Below are 25,397 nucleotides of genomic sequence, written 5' to 3' on the forward strand. Positions count from 1 at the left end.
ATGTGACTTGTTAGTGTTACAAGGTCTCAGGTGTGAATGGGGAGCGTGTGTGAAATTTGGTGTTTTCGCTCTCACTGTCTCATACTGGTCACTGGAAGTTCAATATGGCACCTCATGGCAAAGAACTCTCTGAGAATCTGAAAAAAAGAATTGTTGCTCTACATAAAGATGGCCTAGGCTATAAGATGATTGCCAAGACCCTGAAACTGAGCTTCAGCACGGTGGCCAAGACCATACAGAGGTTTACAGAACGGGTTCCACTCAGAACAGGCCTTGCCATGGTTGACTAAAGAAGTTGAGTGCATGTGCTCGGCGTCAAATCCAGAGGTTGTCTTTGGGAAATAGACGTATGAGTGCTACCAGCATTGCTGTAGAGGCTGAAGGAGTGGGTGGTCAGCCTGTCTGTGCTTAGACCATACGCCGCACACTGCATCAAATTGACTTGCATGGCTGTGGTCCCGGAAGGAAGCCTCTTCTAAAGATGATGCACAAGAAAGCCCGCAAACAGTTTGCTAAAGACAAGCAGACTAAGGACATTGATTACTGGAACCATGTCCTGTGGTCTGATGAGACCAAGATAAACATATTTGGTTCAGATGGTGTCAAGCGTGTGTGGCGGCAACCAGGTGAGGAGTACAAAGACAAGTGTTTCTTGCTTACAGTCAAGCATGGTGGTGGGAGTGTCATGCTCTGGGGCTGCATGAGTGCTGTGGGCACTGGGGAGCTACAATTCATTGAGGGAACCATGAATGCCAACATGTACTGTGACATACAGAAGCAGAGCATGATCCCCTCCCTTCGGAGACTGGGCTGCAGGGCAGTATTCCAACATGATAATGACCCCAAACACACCTCCAAGATGACCACTGCCTTGCTAAAGAAGCTGAGAGTGAAAGTCATGGACTGACCAAGCATGTCTCCAGACCTAAACCCTATTGAGCATCTCTGGGGCATCCTCAAATGGAATGTGGAGGAACGTAAGGTCTCTTACATCCACCAGCTCCTTGATGTCATCATGGAGGAGTGGAAGAGGACTCCAGTGGCAACCTGTGAAGCTCTGGTGAACTCCATGCCCAAGAGGGTTAAGACAGTGCTGGAAAATAATGACGACTACACAAAATATTGACACTTTGGGCCCAATTTGGACATTTTCACCAAGGGGTGTACTCACTTTTGTTGCCAGTGGTTTAGACATTAATAGCTGTGTGTTGAGTAATTTTGAGGGGACAGCAAATTTACACTGTTATACAAGCTGTACACTCACTACTTTACATAGAAAAGTGTAATTTCTTCAGTGTTGTCACATGAAAAGAAATAATAAAATATTTACAAAAATGTGAGGGGTGTACTCACTTTTGAGAGATACTGTAATTGCTCAGGACTGTAATGAATTGCCGGTTCCTGGCAATATAAAGTTAAAATGAAATAAAAAAAATTGCGTAGGTTCCCCCCTCCAGTCCATACCAGGTCCTTCAAGTCTGGTATGCATATTAAGGGGAACTCCACGCCAATTTTTTTTTTTTTAAATGGTGTAGGGGTCCCCCAAAATCCATACCAGACCCTTATCTGAGCAAGCAACCTGGCAGGCCACAGGAAAAGTTGCTCTCTCATCCCTTCTCTTGAACCGTGCCAGGCCACATGCTCTCAACATGGGGAGGGTGCTTTGGGGTCCCCCCCAAAACGCCTTGTCCCCATGCTGATGGAGACAAGGGCCTCATCCCCACAACCCTTGCTCGGTGGTTGCGGGGGTCTGTGGGAGGGGAGCTTATCGGAATCTGGAAGCCCCCGTTAAAAAGGGGACCCCCAGATCCCGCCCCCCCACCATGTGAATGGGTATCGGGTACATTGTACCCCTACACATTCACCAAAAAAAGCAGTGAAATGTGACAAAAGACAATAGCTGGCTTTTGACAATTCCTTTATTAAAAATGTCTTCTTTTTCCCCCCCGCTTCTTCCTCCGTCTTCAAAAGACAATTTCCCAGCTCCTTTCTCCGGTCTTCCTTCTGTTTTGTCCTTCTACCTCCAGCTTCTTTTTCCCCCGCTTCATCCTCCATCTTCCCCCGGTCCGTCCTCCAATCTTGCTCCTCCGCCGCTCCCGCTGCTGCTCCCTCTGAACATTCAAAAATTGAACCTCCTAGGATGCTGTGATGGGGCGGATAACGTCACTCCGAGACTCCTCCCCTTGTGACTTTACTGAATGGGGCATGATGGGTCAGCGATGTCACAAGGGGGCGGATACTCCTGATGTCATATGGCAGCCACAACAGGTTCGTTGTTTTCATGTTCAGCCGGTCGGTGGCGGGAGGAGAAAGACCGGTGGACGAAGCCGGGGGGAAGATGGAGGACGAAGCGGGGGAAGAAGAAGCTGGAGGAAGAAGGAGAAAATCAAAGTAAGACAGGAGGAAGGATCGGGGAAAGAAGAAGACATTTTTAATAAAGGAATTGTCAAAAACCGGCTATTTGTCTTTTGTCACATTTCACTGCTTTTTTTTTTTTTTTTTTTTTTTTTTTTTTTTTTTTTGGTGAATTTGTAGGGGTACAATGTACCCAATCCACATCAAAATCCATACCAGACACCTGAAGGGTCTGGATTTTGGGGGGGGCCCCCCTACGCCACTTTTTTTTTACATTTTGGCGTGGAATTCCCCTTAAAGTCCATACCAGATCCAAAGGACCTGGTATGCATTGGGGGGGGGGGACCCTACGCGTTTTTTTTCCCTTCATTTTTGAATAGCTGTATTTTTTGAATTCCACACCATAATATTATTGAATAATTACATACCATTGCATGCATTTGAAGAGTTAAAATGATGGAATAAACCAAACTGATGTGTATTCGCTAATTATGCTGCTGAGTACCATGTCCATTTTCAGGAGGTGATACCATTGGTGGGATTCAAACCCATGGCTTGAACTTTTGAAGGTAGCAGGGCATACCACTACGCTACGGAACTGAGCTCAACCATACATAGAAAACACTATTACTAATGTTTGATTCTTTTCATTATATACAACAATGTTGAGGCATTAATATTATGGTAACAACCATGCTCATTGGGTAGTAATGATCCAAACACCCCCGGTTTGGTTCACACCACAACTTGCGAACAGGCCAAAAATTTGTGCTAACATCGTTAAAGTCTATGGGACACGAACATGAAAAATCAAAAGTGCTAATTTTAAAGGCTTATATGCAAGTTATTGCCATAAAAAGTGTATGAGGACCCAGGTCCTGCGCCAGGGGACATGTATCAATGCAAAAAAAAGTAATAATGCTTAAAGTGAAGCAATAAAAATGAAATATTCCTTTAAATATCGTGCCTGGGGGTGTCCTTTAGTATGCCTGTAAAGTAGCGCATCTTTCCCATGTTTAGAACAGTACGAAAGCAAAATTACATTTCTAAAGGAAAAAAATGTAATTTAAAACTGCTCGTATCTGTAATGTATTGTCGGATCTTGAAAATATAGATAAAAATCATTGAAAAAAACGGCGTGAGGTCCCCCCCCCCCCCAGTCCATTACCAGGCCCTTTAGGTCTGGTATGAATATTAAGGGGAACCCAGCATCAAAATAAAAAAAATTGCATGGGGTCCCCCCAAAATTCATACCAGGCCCTTCAGGTCTGGTATGGATATTAAGGGGAACCCTGCGCCAAAATTTGAATAAAAATTGGAGTGGGGTCCCCCCCAAAATCCATACCAGACCCTTATCCGAGCACGCAACCTGGCAGGCCGCAGGAAAAGGGGGGGACAAGAGAGTGCCCCCCTCCTCCTGAACCGTACCAAGCCACATGCCCTCTACATGGGGAGGGTGCTTTGGGGTCCCCCCCAAAACACCTTGTCTCCATGTTGATGGGGACAAGGGCCTCATCCCCACAACCCTTGCCTGTTGGTTGTGGAGGTCTGCGGGTGGGGGGCTTATCGGAATCTGGAAGCCCCCTTTTAATAAGGGGCCCCCCAGATCCTGCCCCCCCCCCCCATGTAAATGGGTATCGGGTACATTGTACCCCTACCCATTCACCAAAAAAAAGCAGTGAAATGTGACAAAAAACAATAGCTGGTTTTTGACAATTCCTTTATTGTAAAATAGCTCTGAGTGGTCTTCTCCCCCAAGCTGTGTCTCCTGCCGTCATCTTCTCCTGGTTCTGTCTCTCTCCCACACCACATACAACTCGCAGGCAGTTCACACTGCCATATGCGAACTGCTGTGAGTGTAAGTAGAAAGCTAATGACACCCCCAAATCAATTTGCATATCACAGAGCGAACTGCAAATTCAGACAACACCCATGCAATCCAATTTCTGCTGCGGACCAAAAAAAGGGTCCTGTGCGAGTTTGGTCCAAATGCGATGCAAATTCAACCATACAATCTGTATGGCTGAGTATGCATCACACAGATATTGTATGTGATTTGCAGTGCAGGGAAAATCACATCCGATGTCAGACAGCACAGCAGCGTGAACCGTCTCTAAGGCCCCTTTCACACTTGTGCGACTTGTTCTGTGACTCCTGCATCCATAGACCTCAAGATTACACTGGCATTGCTTCAAATCACGTCAAATTTGCAGCAAAAAGCATTGCAAGATCAGGGGACTTTCAAGTTGCACAAGTGTGAAAGGCTCCTTATGGATCCTCAAGTTGTATGAAAAGTCGGCCAAGTGTGAAAGGGACCTTTGAATTAGGCCCCATTTGCACTTGTGCGACCAATAGAGTTGCCACCTCATCCCTTTAAACCGAACACACATGAATTACACCGATTCTGTGGTTAATTTAACGTAGATAAGGCACCAAGTGAGTTTAATTACCACCTTAATCAGCCACAGAACCTGTGTAATTAATATATGTTCGGTTTTAAAGGGATGAGGTGGAAACCCTAGCGACCAATGCCTGTCTAATCTTGCTATATATTAGGGATGGGTGAATGGTTCGGCCCGAGCATTAGTCCGGGCCGAATTTTAGCTGTTTGGACGTTCGATGAACAAATGGGCAGTTTGACCGTTTGTTCGGCCCCCTGAACCGACCACAATGTATTGCGGTGCTGAACAGTGCATTGCAAGCCCTGATTGGCTGAAGCAGTGAAAGTTTCAGCTAATCAGGGCACAGAGCACTGTCAGGGTCATGATTGGACACTGTCATCATGATTTTATCCAATCATTGTTCATTCCCGCCCCACAGTATAAAAGTATTCTTTCGATGGCAGCCATTTTCAGTGTGATTTTGGAGCGGAGAGATAGAACAGGGCTCTGTTGAGTGCTTTTAGTTAGTTAGTGTGCTATTTAGCTTCAATTGTCAGTGTAGATTATTAGTTTTGTGTCAGTCTAGGGCTAGTGTGAGTGTAGTGAGGAGGACCATCATTCAGCTTTGCATAGTGTGCAGCTAGAGTAGGGACAGCTCAGATAGTTTCACCGTAATGTAGTGAAACCGTGTCATTCATACATACATTAGTGTGGAGTAGGGACAGCTCGTATAGTTTCAGTGTAGTGTAGTGAGACCGTGTCAGTAATCTTGACATAAGTGTATAGCTAGAGTGGGGATAGTTCAGATAGCGTCAGTGTAGTTGAACACATCTATTTGATTGCGTTACTGCCAGTTTAACGCCATTTACTTCTGTGTGTGTTACTGCCAGTTTAACGCCATATCGTTTTGCGTGCATTACTGCCAGTTTAACGCCATATAGTTCTGTGTGCGTTACTGCCAGTTTAATGCCATATAGTTTTGCGTGCATTACTGCCAGTTTAACCTCATATAGTTCTGTGTGCATTACTGCCAGTTTAACGCCATATAGTTTGGTGCATTACTGCCAGTTTAACGCCATTTACTTCTGTGTGTGTGTTACTGCCAGTTTAACGCCATATAGTTTTGTGCATTACTGCCAGTTTAACGCCATTTACTTCTGTGTGTGTTACTGCCAGTTTAACGCCATATAGTTTTGCATGCGTTAATGCCAGTTTAACACCATATCGTTTTGTGTGCATTACTGCCAGTTTAACGCCATATGGTTTTGCATGCATTACTGCCAGTTTAACGCCATATAGTTCTGTGTGTCTCTGAACGTTTAGCGCATTATATTGCGCTATATATAATAGTTTATCCGTGGAGTGTGTCTGTGTAGCTTGAGTACTCAAATTAACCGCTTGCCGACCAGCCGCCGTCATTATACTGTGGCTCACGGGATCAGGATAGCAGGCCGCGCACACATGCAAGCTGCACTGCAAGGGTGCCAATGTTCGTGGCCAACGGTCGCGATGACCGCTGGCCACGAGTGTTCGCGGGCACATGAGGCAGGACAGGGATGTGTGTGTGTGTAAACACACAAATCTCTGTTCTGTTCTGTGAGGAGTGACAGAGTGTTGGTTTTCCTAATAGCTAGGAACCATGATCTGTCATTTTCTCTAGGTCAGTCCCCTCCCCCTACAGTTAGAAACACACACAGGGAACACAGTTAACCCCTTGATTGCCCCCTAATGTTAACCCCTTCCCTGCAAGTGACATTTTTACAGTAATCAGTGCATTTTTATAGCACTGATCGCTGTATAAATGCCAATGGTCCCAAAAATGTGTCAAGAGTGTCCAATGTGTCCGCCATAATGTCGCAGTCCCAATAAAAATTGCAGATCGCCACCATTACTAGTAAAAAAAATAATAATAATAAAAATGCTATAAATCTATCCCCTATTTTGTAGACGCTATAACTTTTGCGCAAACCAATCAATATATGCTTATTGCGATTTTGGTAAAAAAAAAAAAAAAAAATATGTAGAAGAATACATATCGCCCTAAACTGAGAAAAAATTTGCTTTCTTTTTTTTTTAAAAAAAGGGAATATTTATTATAGCAAAAAGTACAAAATAGTGGGTTTTTTTTCAAAATTTTTTTGTTTATAGCGCAAAAACTAAAAGCCACATAGGCAATCAAATACCACCATAAGAAAGCTCTATTTGTGGGAAAAAAAGGAGGTGAATTTTGTTTGGGTGCAGCGTCGCACGACCGCACAATTGTCAGTTAAAGCAACGCAGTGCCGAATCGAAAAAAATGGCCTGGTCACTCAGCAGCCAAATCTTCCAGTGCTGAAGTGGTTAAAGTGCACCAAACACCTCTTTACATTGATTAAAGTGCATCCACGTGCAGATTTCAACTTCTTCTTTAAAATTGCTTATAAGCACCACCCCGTCCATCCCAATAATGTCTGGGAGGACAACAAGGAGAGGCAGACGTTCCCTTGGCACTGTAAGGGGGCCAGCAACAAATGTGTCCACAGGCAAAAGTGGACATGGTGGTCACTCCTCAGGCAGAGCATAATTTCCTCTGTTTAGTGAGTTTGCCCGTGCTATCCAGCCACAGCATGCAGAGGAGGTGGTGGACTGGCTTACTAAACCTTCCTCATCCTCCTCATTCTCAGTCACGCAAGCAGAGACAAGTGTGCAGTCCCCTGCAGTTGCCAGAATGGATAAACCTGCCTCCTTGTCCACATCTATTCCTGCCATAGCCCCAGCATCAGCCATTGTGGAGTCAGCTGAGTTATTTGACCACAGCGTCAGCCAATTGCTCCTTGATGCTGCCCAGCAATTACTGGATTCAGATGTTGATTCTGAGGTTGAGGATGACAGAAACATAAACCTAGAGAGAGGGAGGAAAACTGGTAGACAAATTGCCATTCATGTTCCCCAAGCCGCAGCGTATTGCCAAGTTGTCTCCAGTGGTAATGACATACCTCCTAACTTTTTGAGATGGGAATGAAGGACACCTATCAGCAAAAGTATGCAGACATAGGACACACACCCTTGCCACGCCCCCTTAAAAGAGAATTGTACAAAAAACAAGATTGATTAAACCAACAAGTGCTTTTTTTTTACCACTTTACTACCATTCCTTTATATTGGCTTTTGGAATTTACAAATGCAGCATTTAGAAATCAGATGAAAGGTTTAGCACTGGAAAACACTTTTTGATAGATAAAAAGTGCATTTTATATACAACTATATAGATCAGACCAAAATGAGGGACATTGAGTAGGAACATTGAGTAGGGATATTGAGTAGGGACAATGAGTAGGAATGAGGGACATTGCTCCAAATCAGGGACAGTCCCTCAAAATCAGGGGCAGTTAGGAGCTATGTAATGATGAAGATGGAAGAGATGGAGATGATGATGATGATGATGATGAGGTCACTGATGCGACTTGGGTGCCAGATAGAGCAGAGGAGGAAACTGAAGGTGAGGTGGCACAACCCCAAGGAGGCCGACATTAAGAAAGAGTAGAAAGCAGCCACCCTATTCCATCACATTCTGCAGCTGTTATCTCCTGGCCTACCCCCCAAAGCTCAGCTGTCTGGGCTTTTTCAGCACATCTGCAGCAGATTGCACTGTTGCTATCTGCAAACTGTGTCTCAGGCACATCAAACATGGCAAAACCACCAAACATTTGGGTACCACATGCCTAACAAGGCATTTAACATCCAACAACTTAGCCCGTTGGCAAGAGCACCTACAAGCCACACAAAAGGAATACAAATCTGTCCCTCCTGCTCCTCCTCCTCCTCCTCCTTAACCACTTCAGTCTGCCCCTACTATACCGAGTCATTACCTCTCAACAGCCTCCACTGACAGGGATGATGGTATGGCACAGGGTGTCCTAGGTCCTAGCAGCACAGCTGCCAGCAGCACACCACCAGCTGTAGATTGTAGCTGGCAGCTGCAGCAGAAAAAAAAATACAGTCCCTGCCACCACAATGCCCAGCGTCTAAATGCAAGCTTGTCAAAGCTGTTGGCTCTCCAACTTCTGCCTTTCAGCCTGGTGGATTCGGCCCCCTTCCGTGAATTCGCACAATGTGCTGTACCACGATGGCAGGTTCCTAGTCGCTACTACTTTTCACATAAGGCTGTTCCATCTCTCTATCATCATGTGGAAGGGAATGTTCTGGCATCATTGGGCAAGGCAGTCAGCCATAAAATCCACCTTACTGCTGACACGTGGTCCAGAAATCATGGGCAGGGACAATATGTTTCGTTCACAGCACACTGGGTAACGCTGCTTGCGACTCGCAAGGATGCAGGACAGGGCTTGGTGCTGCAGCTTGTTGTGCCCCCACGTCTCCATACAGCTGGTGGTGATGATGCCAGACCTGTGAGCTGTACCCCCTCCTCCTCCTCCACCACCTCCATGCCCTCCTCTGCAGAATTGTCCCATGAACATCAGGTACCCCCTAAGCATTCAAAGGGCTATTCCGTGAGTCAGGCTAAAAGGTGCCATGCAGTGCTTCAGCTGGTGTGTTTAGGGGACAGGAACCACACCGGAGCAGAGATTCTTGCAGCTTAAAGTGCATGCACTGTAAATTTCACCATTTGAGGAGGCCACAAGGATGGTGAGCAGTGACAGTGCATGCATCAGTGACAGAATTCCCTGTTATGTTCCTGCTGGAGCAGACTCTGCATGGCATTATGGACAGGGCACTGGAGGCCGAGCAGCAGGAGGAAGAGGAGGACTTCCTTTCCTCTCAAGGCCCACTTTATCCAGACACCATCATTCCTATGTCACAGAACACACAGGAGGAGAGAGGGGAGGAGGATGAGGAGGAGGATTCTTGCACTTTAATAGGCTTCGAAGAAGAGGAATACATGCATCAATCTATAAGCAATAGCTTTCCAACCCCAGGACCCTTGGGAGTAGTACGTGACTGGGAGGAGGAAGTTACAGATGCTGTCATCCTGAGTGACCCGAGGAGTCTGCTTCTCAAGCCTCGGAAAATTTGATGCGCATGGGCAACCTCATGCTTCAAAGCCTGTGAAAGGACCCAAGAATACGTGGCATAAAGGAGAAAGATGATTACGGGTTGGCAACCCTCCTTGATCACCATCATAAGGGGAAGGTCTCAGAACTCATCCTGTCCCCACAGAGAGTGCAGCAGATAAAATCTCTTGAGGACACATTAAAGATGATTTTATTGAACATTTTACCTGACTCCAGTAGGTTACAGTGTGGTGGAAAACGTAGTTTTGAGTCTTCTGTTGGTCAAGAGAGGAGCATTGGAGAAGGCGTCCGCCTAAGTGAGGCATTTCAGAATTTTTTTTTAGTCCTCGCTGCCCAGGGCTACCAGCTTCCACATCCCATCGGCAGCATCTGCATCACATGGTGGACAATTTCCTCTGGGCCAAAGAGAGATGGAGAGCTTTCCAGCTGACGATCCACTGACTTACTGGATCATGAAAATAGACCACTGGCCAGAACTTGCCCAGTATGCTATTGAGTTGTTGGGCTGCCCTGCATCCAGCGTGCTTTCAGAACAGGCATTCAGTGCTGCAGGAGGTTTTGTTACTGATCATAGAAACGCTTCTGTCCACAGACTCCGTGGACCGTTTGACTTTTATAAAAATGAATCAGTCCTGGATTACCAGCTATGAAGCCCCTGATGCCGATGTTACCGATTAAGTCTTTTTGGGATGTGGAACCTCTGCAGGACATTTCGAGGTTGCCTAGCTTTGAGGGTGTTCAATCATTTCATCTGGAAGAATGTTTTTGGAATAGGTTTAATGGGCACAATTAACACCCAAAGACTAATTTTTCTGCACCTGTTTGACAGGTGCATATCATTGCAATTTTTTACAGCAAGGCCAATTCTTGCTTTCATCAAGATTACCTCTATAGCAGTGGTTCTCAACTCCATATCCCCAGGACCCACCAACAGGCCAGATTTTAAGTATTACCTTGGGGAAATGCAGACTAGAATACTGCAATCACTGAGCAGCAAATTATATCACCTGTTATGTATTTCAGTTATCTTGAAAACCTGGCCTGTTAGTGGGTCCTAAGGACAGGAGTTGAGAACCACTGCTCTATAGGGTTACAGTGGGACACCCAAAGACCAATTTTTATGCACCTGTTATTTCTATCCAAAGTCAAAATGACACCAGAATGTATCCAAAAAATCTCTAATCTTGTTCTCAGTGCACTACATTGTGGCCTCATCTTTCACACTGGCTCCCCAGCTGTTGCTGCGCAAAATAAAGGCAGCTTGCAGGGAAAATATCTTTTTTTGGCTTTATAAATGCAATTATTGCTGCAGGAGATTCTAGACATGGTACAGATCTGCCACTTTACAGGTAGACTAAGGGGACCCCCCAGGCATTATATTGGAAGGATTTTTTTATTGTTATGCTTTCACTTTAAAAATCAAAAAATCACTGTTCATTTAAAAATGACGTTTTTTACAATTTTTTTTTTTTTATTGATACATGTACCCCAGGGCAGGACCCGGACCCCTATAACCATTGTATGCCCAATTATTTGCATATAAGCCTTCAAAATGGGCACTTTGGATTATTGATGTTCGGGCCCCATTGACTAATGGAGTTCGTTATTTGGGTCCGAACTTTTGCGGTGTTCGGAAGTTCTGGTGCAAACCAAACAGGGGTCTGTTCGGCCCATCCCTACAGTATATGGACCTCAAGTTGCATCAAAGTCAAACCAAAGTAGTGCAGGGACTAATTTGCCCCACTTGCAGGATAAACAAGTGAGAATAGTGCCTAATTCAAAGATATTATCCATGAATCTCATTCACACTGCTGCGACCTGAAAGTCACACTATTTTGCTGCCACTTTGCTTCTGCAACTTGGCCCCAACTTCTGGGAATGCCTGTGTAATATTGCGCCCTGTGTACCTCAAGTCACATGAAAGTCACACCAAAGTAGTACAGGGACTACTTTGAAGTTGTTGCAACTTGAAGTAGCACAGATATGAATGGTTATCATTGAGAATCATGGGGTACAACTTGTCATGCAACTCGGAGGTCCAAATTTGCTGAAAAAGTCACCCAACTGTGAAACAAGTCATATATATTTTAATCTCATTTAGATTTGCATAGTCCTTACTGATTTACATCAGCAGAGCAAATGCAGGAAGTGATGTGTGCATATGCACCAGAAGCAAATGTGTGGTGATGCCAAACAAATCAATGAACCCCACCCAAACCAAATCTAACTACCACATCCACCCCCACATTGAAGTACATATCCTACACTTACCCGGCCAATCAGCAGCACCTCCTCTTTGCTAAAGAGGGACCTCGTCATGTCCACCTAGATGGAGATCCTGACCAGCACAGGAACTTCCTGGTGATTACAATAACTCATTTCTGGGTCATAAGGTGAAACCATGCTCTTTTGATCGCAGCTTTGAATATTTGATCACAACCACGCTTAGAATTTTTTTATTTTTGTTTATTTGCATATATCATATGTAGAAATACAGATTTGCATATTTGAAGGTAAACTTAAGGGAGTTTGATAAGAAATGGTGTCCCTGGGATAGCAGTAGGTGAATTTACAAAGACAAAGGCCCAGTTTGAGCCCTGATTCACACTGACAGCGGGAGGAAATCGTGCGAGTTCAGCTTAACTCACAATTTCATTTCCGCATGTCAGTCCCAACTGCAGGGGGGGGGGGATTTCAGAGACATCTGTGCAGGTTTCTGCACTGATGCCAATAAAAATCACACCCCGAAGTCGCCAAAAAGTAGTACAGAAACTACTTTTGGAAATTGCGGCACCGCCCCAATTAGAACGGTGCAATTGCCACCGATTTGACATATCAAATTGCACCAATGTGAACCAGGGATGACACATACAACACTGCCTATCCACCAGCTGAATTCATTATCTGCAATTCTCCACAGCGGTTATATATAAAGATTCCACCTTTATCATTTACTTGCAGGTGTGCTGAAGAGATTGTTTTTTTTTTTTTTAGTGCGCAAATAAATATAGAAATTATAAGATATAAAAGATATTGCACTTCCACAAAACCACCACCCCTAAAATTAATTAAAAAGAAGAAAAAAACACCAAGCTCAATAATGTACTTTTATTTTGCCAGCAGAAACAAAATTATGTACATTCATTTACTAGCGTCAAAAAAAAATTCTACAGTATATGTGGTGCTACATTTAGCAAAACAGTTAGCAATTGGGTTTTAAGGACCCTGCTCATAGGAGCTTACAATCTAAAATTTGTCTAAACCTTAGAGTGGACACAGCTTTACTGTCAGTGTATAATGGGCAACACATCACATTTTTATCTGCAAAATTATAGAAACATACTTAAGCATTCCAACATATTTAAAAAAGGCACATGTTCAAAATATAATACCCACCACCAGCCCACAAATCTACACACATACTGTACATACACTGGTGAGTATGTTCTGCTGGAAGCTGCATTTCTGTGTACATGATTAAGCAACAAACCATGTTTGCATGGTCAGACAGGAACAATACACACAACATTGACAGCATGGCCACATAAATCCACTTTTGATTGAAAAAATGCACAAGAATTTCAGCAAACAGCCCTATTTGGGTGTTTGTCAATAGGCACACTATCATTCCTTCTCCCACAAATCACAGCAAAAAACCTGGCCTTCTCAGGCCAAACAACTTCCCTACTGCAGCCCTTTATATAAGGTAGGTTGTATTGTTAGCACACTAACACACGCCCAATAGAAGTACACGCCCACCAGTATCTTTCAATCTGTCTCTTCATGTATGTCTAAAGTGATTGCACCTGATGGGCAGGAACACATAATACTATTTGCAACTGTGTTAGCCCTTGGCCATGTGCATCAAATCTCTAACTACAGGCCAAAGATCGAAGTCCATTTGCATGCACATAAACAAAGCAACAGTTTTCTAAGCATATGTACCCGTGCAGTGTAAACCCTACAATTGTAAATGTACAAGTCCCTGGGCATGATTAGTGCTAACAAACATTAACATCAGTCCCTGACTGCAATGAGCCTCCAATCTAAAGAACAAAACTAACTTTCTTACATTAGAGACTATTTTGACAGGAGACAAATAGAATGCCAGCATGTCTTTGGATTGTGATGAGAAACCCACACAGGGAGAACATATAAACTTCAACACAAGCATTAGCATTTTGGGGAATTGAACCAGCAACCCCAGCGATGCTAGACAGAATTGCTACCCACTTAGCCAGCAGGCAGCCTCACACATGTTCTCTGCATCTCTGTGGTGTGAACCAGCCCTAAGTCCATAGCCATGCTGAGTGTCACATGCAATATACAATATATTGGCCTAAGTATTGGGACGCCTGCCTTTTAAACGCACATGAACTGTAATGGCATCCCAGTCTTAGTCCGTAGGGTTCAAAATTCATTTGGCCCACTCTTTGCAGCTATAACAGCTTCAACTCTTCTGGGAAGGCTGTCCACAAGGTTTAGGTGTATGTCTATGGCAATGTTTGACCATTCTTTCAAGTGTATGTGTGAGGTCAGGCACTGATGTCGAACAAGAAGGCCTGGCTTACAGTATCCACTCTAATTCATCCCCAAGGTGTTCTGTTGTGTTGAGGTCAGGACTCTGTCCAGGCCAGTCAAGTTCCTCCACCCCAAACTCACTCATCCATGTCTTTATGGACTTTGCTTTGTGCACTAGTCCAAATCATTTGGTGGAGGGGGGATTATGATGTGGGGTTGTTTTTCAGGGGTTGGGCTTGGCCTCTTAGTTCCAGTGTAGGGAACTCTTAAGGCCTCAAATTACCAAGACTTTTTGGACAATTTCATGCTCCCAACTTTGTGGGAACAGTTTGGGGATAGCCCCTTCTGTTCCAACATGACAGCACAAATCAAGGTCCATAAAGACATGGATGAGCGAGTTTGGGGTGGAGGAACTTGAATGGCTGCACAGAGTCCTGACCTCAACCCGATAGAACACTGTTTGGCTGAATTAGAGCAGAGACTGCGAGCCAAGCCTTCTCATCCAACATCAGTGCCTGGCTTCACAAAGGCACTTCTGGAAGAATAGTCAAACATTCCCATAGACACACTAAACCTTATGGACAGCCTTCCTAGAATCTGGTGCGTGGGGCCAAAGGGTGGGCCAAATCAATTTTTAACCCTACGGACTAAGACTGGGCTGCCATTAAAGTTCATGTGTGTGTGTAAAGGCAGGTGTGCCAATACTTTTGATTAGATAGTGTATCTGGCAAGATTTACAATGGTGGTGGAACCCCCCTACACATAAATACTACATTTGGACATAGTTTTATGACCTGGGAGATGAGACAACTTCTCTACATGAAGCGGCATGTTTGGGATTCAGACCCAGACGTTCAGCAGAAGTTCTAACACACATGTGCACATAACACATAAATACACATAAATACTATTTCTTTGGACATACAGGTGATGGAATTACATTACTCAAGAGTTATTCTTCTTGATTTATTCTGTGATATTTGGTGGTTCTTTGTGGGTGAGTGTAGAATAGTGATATTACCCTCAAATTTTGGGGAATTACATTTTGTTTTCTGATGTTGGTACACATATCACATTTTTTGGGCTCAAATTATTATTATTTGGAAATAATAAAAAGCACAAAAAATTGTGACTCATTTTAAATTTGCATCAGCAATGGTATTGTTTGTGCTTTGTAAAGACACCTGTGTGAGTTTGGGTAAAGATTGTTGTGAGATGGAGAGTAATGCCGCGTACACACGAGCGGACTTTACGGCATATTTGGTCCGGCGGACCGGACTCCGTCGGATAATTCAATCGTGTGTGGGCTCCAGCAGTCTTTTTTTTCCCAAAAGTTCAACGGACCTAGAAATGTAACATGTTTTAAATGTTTCCGATGGACTCGAGTCCGGTTGAAAAATCCGCTCGTCTTTTATGCTAGTCCGACGGACTAAAACCGACACTAGGGCAGCTATTGGCTACTGGCTATCAACTTTCTTATTTTAGTCCGGTCGTACGTCATCACGTACGAATCCATCTGACTTTGGTGTGATCGTGTGTGTCCAAGTCCGTCTGTTTGTAAGTACGGCGCACCTATGCTACAAAGTCCGTCGGAAAGATCGTCGGACCAAGTCTGCCGTAAAGTCCACTCGTGTGTACACAGCATTAGGCCACGTACACACGGGCGGACTTTTCGACCGGATTGGTCCGGCGGACTTTCGACAGACTTTTGATGATCTTCCGACTGACTTTTTAACGAACAGACTACACATGATAACACCAAAGTCCGACGGATTCATACATGATGACGTACACCGGACTAAAATAAGGAAGTTGATAGCCAATAGTTGCCCTAGCGTTGGTTTTTGTCCATTGGACTAGCATACAGATGAGCGGATTTCTGGGTCCGGCGGAGTTACAACATAAAGATTTGCAGCATGTTCAAAGTCCGTCAGATTTTCGACTGGAAAAGTTCGCTGAAGGTTCGATGAAGCCCACACACGATCTGATTGTCCGCCGGATTGTCCAGTCCGGCCGAAAAGTCCGCTTGTGTGTACGCTGCATAACAAGTGAAAGTAACAGAGAAAATTTATTTTACTAAAACATCAAAACATTCCACATTCTAGCATTCTTAAAAACAAAATATTTGAAGTAGAAGCAACAATGTTGCAAAGGAAAATTTGGTAAAATCAACCTGCGCTAATGAGCAATATGTGATGGAAAAGTGTATATATACAAAAAAGTGTAGCTGCAAAAAAAACTCCAAATATCTATGAAGTGACAAACATGTAAACCAACTAAATTGCGCTAGCAAAAAAAACAAACTTTTCCTTAGTAAGAAAAATTAATTAGAAGTGCTTAAAAAACACAATATGTGTATAAACAATGAGTGCATAAAATACTTATACAAAAGTGGAGAAAATATGTCAAAGGTCAGTGATCATAGGTAAAAAGCCACTCATAATCCGTCCATAATAATATGAATCGTTTTAACCAGAAAGCAAAAAAGTCCACTTCATGTGTTTCATCACCACACACTAAGGATTGGTACGCCAAGATACTTCTGATCAGATGTGCATTGATAGCGGTGAAGGAAGTAATAGATGTGCGCTTACCCCAAAAGATGGACCTCCCCTGTGGCAAGGTCTTATCAGCTTGCAGATTTCGCCCTCTGCAGGGACCAGCTGTTAATCTCCTGGTCTTGGCAGCGTGTACCGCCGACTTCCGTATGGCTGGGATGGTCCCACTATTCCAATCTCAAAGGGGGGACTCAGAAATGGAAAAGTCCACATACAGGAAAAAACGGCATAAGGAGAAAAAAACTCCAATAGTGTGATAACGTTTAGGATATTTATTGGTTAAAGCAAACCACAAGTGAACATTAAAAAATCCAGATATAAAATTCAATTAAAAAGCCGGCATAATCAAAGGCAGAACGCCCGTGCAAATGAACTCTTCAGAACACGTGATGGCTAGCACTGCGAGGCCACGCCCTACATGTTACAATTGTCTAGTGATATATAAGGTGATGGTTCATTGCGTCGCCCGTGCCCCCGTAGATGTCACGTATGACGAAACATGTAGGGCGTGGCCTCGCAGTGCTAGCCATCACGTGTTCTGAAGAGTTCATTTGCACGGGCGTTCTGCCTTTGATTATGCCGGCTTTTTAATTGAATTTTATATCTGGATTTTTTAATGTTCACTTGTGGTTTGCTTTAACCAATAAATATCCTAAACGTTATCACACTATTGGAGTTTTTTTCTCCTTATGCCGTTTTTTCCTGTATGTGGACTTTTCCATTTCTGAGTCCCCCCTTTGAGATTGGAATAGTGGGACCATCCCAGCCATACGGAAGTCGGCGGTACACGCTGCCAAGACCAGGACATTAACAGCTGGTCCCTGCAGAGGGCGAAATCTGCAAGCTGATAAGACCTTGCCACAGGGGAGGTCCATCTTTTGGGGTAAGCGCACATCTATTACTTCCTTCACCGCTATCAATGCACATCTGATCAGAAGTATCTTGGCGTACCAATCCTTAGTGTGTGGTGATGAAACACATGAAGTGGACTTTTTTGCTTTCTGGTTAAAACGATTCATATTATTATGGACGGATTATGAGTGGCTTTTTACCTATGATCACTGACCTTTGACATATTTTCTCCACTTTTGTATAAGTATTTTATGCACTCATTGTTTATACACATATTGTGTTTTTTAAGCACTTCTAATTAATTTTTCTTACTAAGGAAAAGTTTGTTTTTTTTGCTAGCGCAATTTAGTTGGTTTACATATTTGCAAAGGAAAATTTATTTCAGAGAAAGATACATTTCATCTCAACATTAAAAGGATTTATTCGTGAAAGTTACAATTGTTCCATTAGAATCAATGGCTAAAACTTGCATTGGACTATAATAGCGCCGATTTTCACAAAAAGTGCTCTTTAACACAGAGCTCATTTTGGTATTTACTATAGCGCCCTGTAAAAAAAACATTGGAGCTAAAATGAGGGCCATTTGCAGGTCTGAGCATGCTCAGTTGTGTTGGCACCTATTTGTACAAAAATGGGGAATTTATCTCTTCTCAGACTTTTAAAGATATTTCAGTGTAGAAATCACTTTTTCACACAGTTTAAAAGCAGATTATCTTTAAATAATATACCGCATATTTCAGTAGCATTTAGGCAATTATATCATGCTCCAAACACTATTTCCATGTGCACTACTCCAGGTTTTAGCAGAGTTATGCCCCGTACACACGGTCGGATTTTCCGACGGAAAATGTGTGATAGGACCTTGTTGTCGGAAATTCCGACCGTGTGTGGGCTCCATCACACATTTTCCATCGGATTTTCCGACACACAAAGTTTGAGAGCAGGATATAAAATTTTCCAACAACAAAATCCGTTGTCGGAAATTCCGATCGTGTGTACACAATTCCAATGGACAAAGTGCCACGCATGCTCAGAATAAATAAAGAGATGAAAGCTATTGGCCACTGCCCCGTTTATAGTCCTGACATACGTATTTTACGTCACCGCGTTCAGAACGATCGGATTTTCCGACAACTTTGTGTGACCGTGTGTATGCAAGACAAGTTTGAGCCAACATCAGTCGGAAAAAATCCTAGGATTTTGTTGTCGGAATGTCCGAACAAAGTCCGACCGTGTGTACGGGGCATAAGGGTTTGGGCGCTATTTGGTTTCAGGGAACTATAGTAGATTTGATTTTGGGAGTATTTTTTTACCAGCGCTATAGTGAATACCGTTTTAACGCTAATTAGCGCCGCGGCGCTTTAGTAAATGATCCCCACTGTTATTATTCTTATATTGTCTCCAACTTCTAATTATAGCTGACTGTGAAAGCCATTTCCTATATGCGTTTATAGCTTATAGTTTTAAGTAGATTTAAATACACTCCATTTTACAATGTAAACATACTGTAAGTACACAATAACATTCAAAATAGCTTCTCCAAAAATGTACGTCTAAAGGAATTATATACTACAAGCAGTTGTTTAAATGATAAATTGTGTTTATTTAAGAGAGCAAAAGTTTAAGTACAGCTGATAGTTCCCATAACACAGTTAAGCTGCCCATACATGGATCAAAATTGGGCTGGTTTAGAAGGAGCTGTATGAATTTCGATCCACGTATGGTTGTGCCTGTTCATGAGAAGTCGATCTATATTTTGCAAGCCACAATAACTTATAAAGTGGAATGTAAAAGCTGGTTGGTCCCACAGATGTAATTGTATCCCATATGGTTATGAATGGAAAGTTTATTTAACATAATGAAAATGTCCAAACTAGTTGCTTTACATCTTTATTACATGCAATCACATTTGTAGGTGTGTGAGATCTGATGATCTCATGCTCTGCTAGATAATCGGCACTGAGTCAACTGTCATTATATTGCACTTTAAGCCGCTATCTTGTGATATCACACATTTGATACTGTCCCTGGCCACAATGCACAAGCAACTGCAGGGAAAATACCTGCTTGCATGTGTTGCAGAACAAGTAGTATCCAGATGAGGGATTTTTAATATCTGTGGAAGCCCTGGGTCTAATCCCTGTGTAAACTCTGTTGAAGAGATAAAAGTCACAGAGTCTGTCCATGGTCATGGCGGGAGCGCGCATTGCGGAAGTAAACAGCTGGGCGTCCAGGGACTGCCGCCCGGCAGATAGCGTCCGCGCTGCAGCCGTCTTTCGGCTATACCGCGGGCACGAAGTGGTTAAACCTTTCATTAGACAAACATTTAGTTAGCTGTATATTTGCTGCGCAGAATGTCGGACCATTCAAAATTAAATGTTTGACCAAAACAATATCTAACTTTGTCTAATAGCACCTTTGCATAAAAGCTGCAGCTCTGATATATCGGGGTGAACCCTTCATTACTGGGTCCAGCTTGCATAAATATATTACAATGGCTTGTTTTCTATCACGCTGTTTGTGTGAGAACTCCAGTTTCATGTTTCAAAAAACTACTTTTTCCTGGCAATATTATAATAAATGATAACAATACCCTGCGGTCATGGAGAGATGCCCATAAATCCAAACTATTCTTCTGCTTATACCACTGTACTTACAAGAAAAAGGGGCACATCATTTCACAATCCACACATTCTGCTTTGGATTTCAAAAATAAAAATAAATAAAAACAAAAGAATCAACAATCTGTAGATGGACCAGAAAGCATCAAAAACTATAAAACAACTGGCTGCAGGTGGCATCTATCCTAACAGGGTGTGTGGACTTGATGTGATGGGTCCATTATATTTAAATTTTATTTATTATTACTCTCACATCTTGGACTGACATCAAGTTATCATCAACATTTTTTTAATTTCATTTTTGTAGAAAAACTTCTTATGTATCCCATCCATCTTGGCTTTGTTAAATATTATGGCAGCTTTATTCCAAATAACAACCTCATCTTAATCGTTTTTTCTCTCAATAAGGGCTTATTGTATAAATGTAAAATTACGAAATTGTTATCTTAATCTAAACTAATCCCATTTTTACAAATTTCCCCAATAACCTGGATTTCATTTCCAACCAAAGGTTGTCTAAACCAGTTTCAATATATCTATATTATTAATAAAATTGTTAAACTCATATTAGAAATGAATACTCATTATTACCTAATTTTACTTAATTTCCCTTTTTTAAATGCACTGTTTCCACTATCAAAGGATATTCAATTTGTGTAATACACAGTTAAATGTAACCTTCATTTTACCATGTTTGGAAAACAGATTCAAAATAATTGTGATCACATTGTTTACCATTAGATTCGTTAACCCGGCACATTTTGTTATAAATGTTTTGTCTAAAAAACTGGAATTGGCATGGTGTCCTTCCAGCTTATCACTGACCTCTCATCTCAGCCACATTCTTTCATGAGAGCGCAAAGGAGGGGGTCACATCTGCGTACATGACACACACAAGCAATAGAACTAAAGGTCCCAGCATTCACACGCACATACACTAATATCTCTCTAAAATCGCTTACATTTTTCCCATTTGTACACAACACATGCATATCATTCTCTCACTTTCTTTTAACTCTCATTAATATTTTCCTGCCTAAATTCTGCATTCCTTATTTTGTTCAGATATCTTTTATATCTAGCTTCTATGATCAGATGGGCAGCCACAGTGCTCATCCCATCTTCCCTCTCTGACAACATATAAAGTATTCTGTTTTACCTCTCAAATCTCTGTTTTGACTGTTACTAGTTATAGTGCCTGACCCCAAATTCATCCCACAACTTAACATGAAAATGTCCCTTTCTGTCTAGTGTTAATGTCACCCTTGATCCATCCTGCTCACATAGATAGCTGTTTCTCTAGCTTTAGTCTACATGATTCTTAGTCCCTGTGGACCTTGGTAACCCAGTCACCCCTTGTGGATCCATGTCCACTTTAACCATTAATCTAGGGGCTCAGTATAGACGGAACCGCACCTTCAGTTCATATATAGCGCTCCTCCTGCGCTGGGCATTTTTGAGGGTCTCTTACCCTTCATTCCCTTACTTAATTCAATGCCCATAATGACTGGCCAGTCTTCTCTATGTGTGCCTATACCCTCTTGCCTCTAAACTACTTTATCTAGCAGATGTACTACATATACCTGTGAACAGCACTATTCTTCCCTTTCTTATCTATAACACTCCGATGGACAATAGACAGGGACAACATAACATATAACCACCAATCAATACAGTTTGATTATGGGGAGTAAAATAGGTACCCTTTGTCCCCGAAAATGCCTTACCGATCAAGGAAGTCTGATAACTCAAATGTAAGCAAAAGGCTTACCTCAGCCAGCTGATTATCAGAAGATTCTAGGTTCGACTCCTGGCTGGTTCGCCATGCTGATTTGGTTAAATTGATGATAGGCAACTCCTATCCTCATATTGATTAGTGGTTCCAAATTAAAAATAACTACTGCAGTAGGGAACAGACACAAAAGATGCGCTCAGCATCTTTCCAAATTACTGTTCTGCTTTATTATGACGCAATTGAAGGTTTTTATGCACATGATTACGTAGGTATCACATTAATATTACAATTGTACGTTTATGGTAACAAGGGGCGCTACATAGGCAGGCTAATTCTAATCAGGACTCGAAAGAATGTAAATATGTACTGAAAATATTATTAGTGCTGTGTGCACAGTGAGGGCAGTGTGCAATACATACAAAATAGAATACAATTATATACAGAACTTACAAATTTCCATCACACAGTAAAGAACCTTCTAAGTAGTTTAAGGTTAAACCTCTTTTCTTCTAATTTTAATGAGTGGCCACGTTTCTTGTTAAACTCCCTTCCGCGAAATAGTTTTAGAGGCGCCTCTCTTGTCTTTTATACTCTGTAGCTCCTGCTGGATTTTGCTTCTCATCCCCTTGTGGAGGCTTCCATTAGTGGATGGACATTTTATGGTTACACAACCTATCACATTGCTATAATCTTTTTATATGGGCTATAAACTGATGGACTTATGAATAAATGGTTGTGGAACGAATCATCTGAGTTTCCATTTTTTTAATGGGGAAATTCGCTTTGATATACAAGTGCTTTGGATTACAAGCATGTTTCCAGAACGAATTATGCTCGCAATCTAAGGTTTTACTGTATAGGAATCAATCTCTCCATTTAACTCCTGCAGTCTCTAAAAGCCTAATTCTCCTCCTCTCCCTCCGACAGGCATTCCGGAGGGAAATGGAGACATTGATTCCTCTATATGCAGCCGCCCCCGCCACTCCTCCTATACTTTTTTCTAATAGTAAGTGAATGCCACCATTGGCAGCCTGGCACTCACTTTCACTCTGGTCCAGCTCATGGTGTCTGCGGCAGGCAGCAGCAGTGACACCTATCCCGAAATCAGGCGATGGGGTCTCCTCCATCTCCTCCCCTTCATGGTCATGGGTAAGCTGACCTGTAGTTTCGCCACCTAGACGGCTGAACTGAATGGGTAGCCAGCCAACCACGGAGCGGCAAGGTGAGTGGCGCGGGCTCAAGGAGCAGATCAACTGGCGCAGCTGCTTTGGGCCCAACGGGCAAATGCACGGTGTGTGCCTTATGGCCAGTCCGGGCCTGCCTGGTGCAAATAGTGAATGGGCTGACGAAATTTTGAAGAGCCCTGTTCTATATTGCAGTAAATATACTGCCATGAAGTGAGAGGATAGGGAACCCTATAGTTCTACATCATTCTTTCAGGAAATTAAGTTTAAAATATTCTGGATGTTACTTTAGGCTTACCCTGGTCATGTACATGTCCATGCTGATGGCCCCTTGCCATTGTTGAGTTAGGTTGTAGGATCCTTAGGTGTGGAAACCTTTTTTGGGGGAAGGAATGATGTGTAAAGAGAGCATGAGGGTGGAGGTAATGGGTTGCCTTCTGTTTTCTCCATCAGGTTTTTATCTCTGGAATTGTCCTTTCAGTCCTTTTGCATCACTTTAAATAAGTTTAAGTTTAACTAACCACCCATAACCTAACCTCCTACATGAACATCACAATCTAACCTCTTGCATGAATGTGAATATTCTGTTTGGAATTTAGGGTAGCAAGCATCCTCTGCACCCTTTCAGAATTGTTATAACTGAAATCTCCAGCTCCTACCTTCTATAAAAATCTTCTTTTGAAGAATCCTATTTTACTCTAAAACACAGGCTGACAATAGGGCTGGGAACCAAAATATATAAAACCAGCAGTATATTATAATAATAAGTACGCTCCATTGAGTGTCATTGGTGAAACCAGTCAGGGAACAGCACTGCTGGAGATGAGGGACTCTCCTAGCTGCCAGAGGAAGAACTCCTCCAGTGAGAGTGGGGGGGCAGCAAAGGGAAAGGAAAGACAGATTCTGGTGGTAGGGGACTCAATTCTTAGAAGGACAGAGAGGGCAATCTGTAACCAAGACCTGAAGCGCCGAACAGTATGTTGTCTACCGGGCGCTCGGGTTCGGCACATCACGGATCTTGTGGACAGATTACTGGGAGGGGCTGGGGAAGATCCGGCTGTCATGGTGCACGTTGGCACCAATGACAAAGTCAGAGGCAGATGGAGTGTCCTAAAGAACGATTTTAGGGACTTAGGAGCTAAATTGAGGAAAAGGACCTCCAAGGTAGTGTTCTCAGGAATACTACCGGTACATCGAGCCACACCAGAGAGGCAGAGGGAGATTAGGGAAGTAAACAAGTGGCTGAAGAGCTGGTGTAGTAAGGAGGGGTTTGGGTTCCTGGAGGACTGGGCTGACTTCTCAGTCGGTAACCGGTACTATAGAAGGGACGGACTGCACCTAAATGAGGAGGGTGCAGATCTGCTGGGAATGAAGATGGCCAAAAAGTTAGAGGGGTTTTTAAACTAGGCGATGGGGGGGAGGGTCCAGAGATAGTGATAGCCAGCGCGGAAGATATTCCAGAGGGTAGTATTGGGGGCATTAGTGGTAGGTTAACCAAAGCACAAAAACACAAGGTGAGTATAGTAGCAAGTCCTAGTTGCAATCTTGAAACACCCAATACGAGGACAATATGCGACCGGTCTAAACTATGTGGCATGTTCACCAATGCCAGGAGCCTGGCGGACAAGATGGGTGAACTAGAGATACTGTTGTACAAGGAGGATTTGGATTTAGTGGGAATTTCAGAGACCTGGTTCAACAGCTCTCATGATTGGCTGGCAAACATTCAAGGGTATACCCTATACCGCAAGGATAGAGAGGGTAAAAAAGGGGGAGGGGTATGCCTATATATCAAGAATAATGTACAAGTGAATGTGAGAGATGACATCACTGAGGGGGCTAGGGAGGAGGTGGAATCTTTATGGGTAGAGCTCCAAAGGGATGAAGCTAAGGGGAAAATAATACTGGGAGTATGCTATAGGCCCCCTAACCTGAGGGAGGAAGTGGAGACGGATCTCCTATCACAAATTGGATTAGCAGCAAGGATGGGAAGTGTTATCATAATGGGGGATTTTAATTATCCAGACATAGACTGGGCGGAGGGAACCGCGCATTCATTTAAGGCTCGCCAGTTCCTTAGTGTCTTACAGGACAATTTTATGGGTCAGATGGTAGACGCACCAACTAGAAATAAAACCTTACTAGATCTACTGATTACCAACAATACAGACCTGATAA

The sequence above is a fragment of the Aquarana catesbeiana genome, linkage group LG05, assembly GCF_042186555.1.
Source record: "Aquarana catesbeiana isolate 2022-GZ linkage group LG05, ASM4218655v1, whole genome shotgun sequence".
NCBI classification, from domain to species: Eukaryota; Metazoa; Chordata; class Amphibia; order Anura; family Ranidae; genus Aquarana; species Aquarana catesbeiana.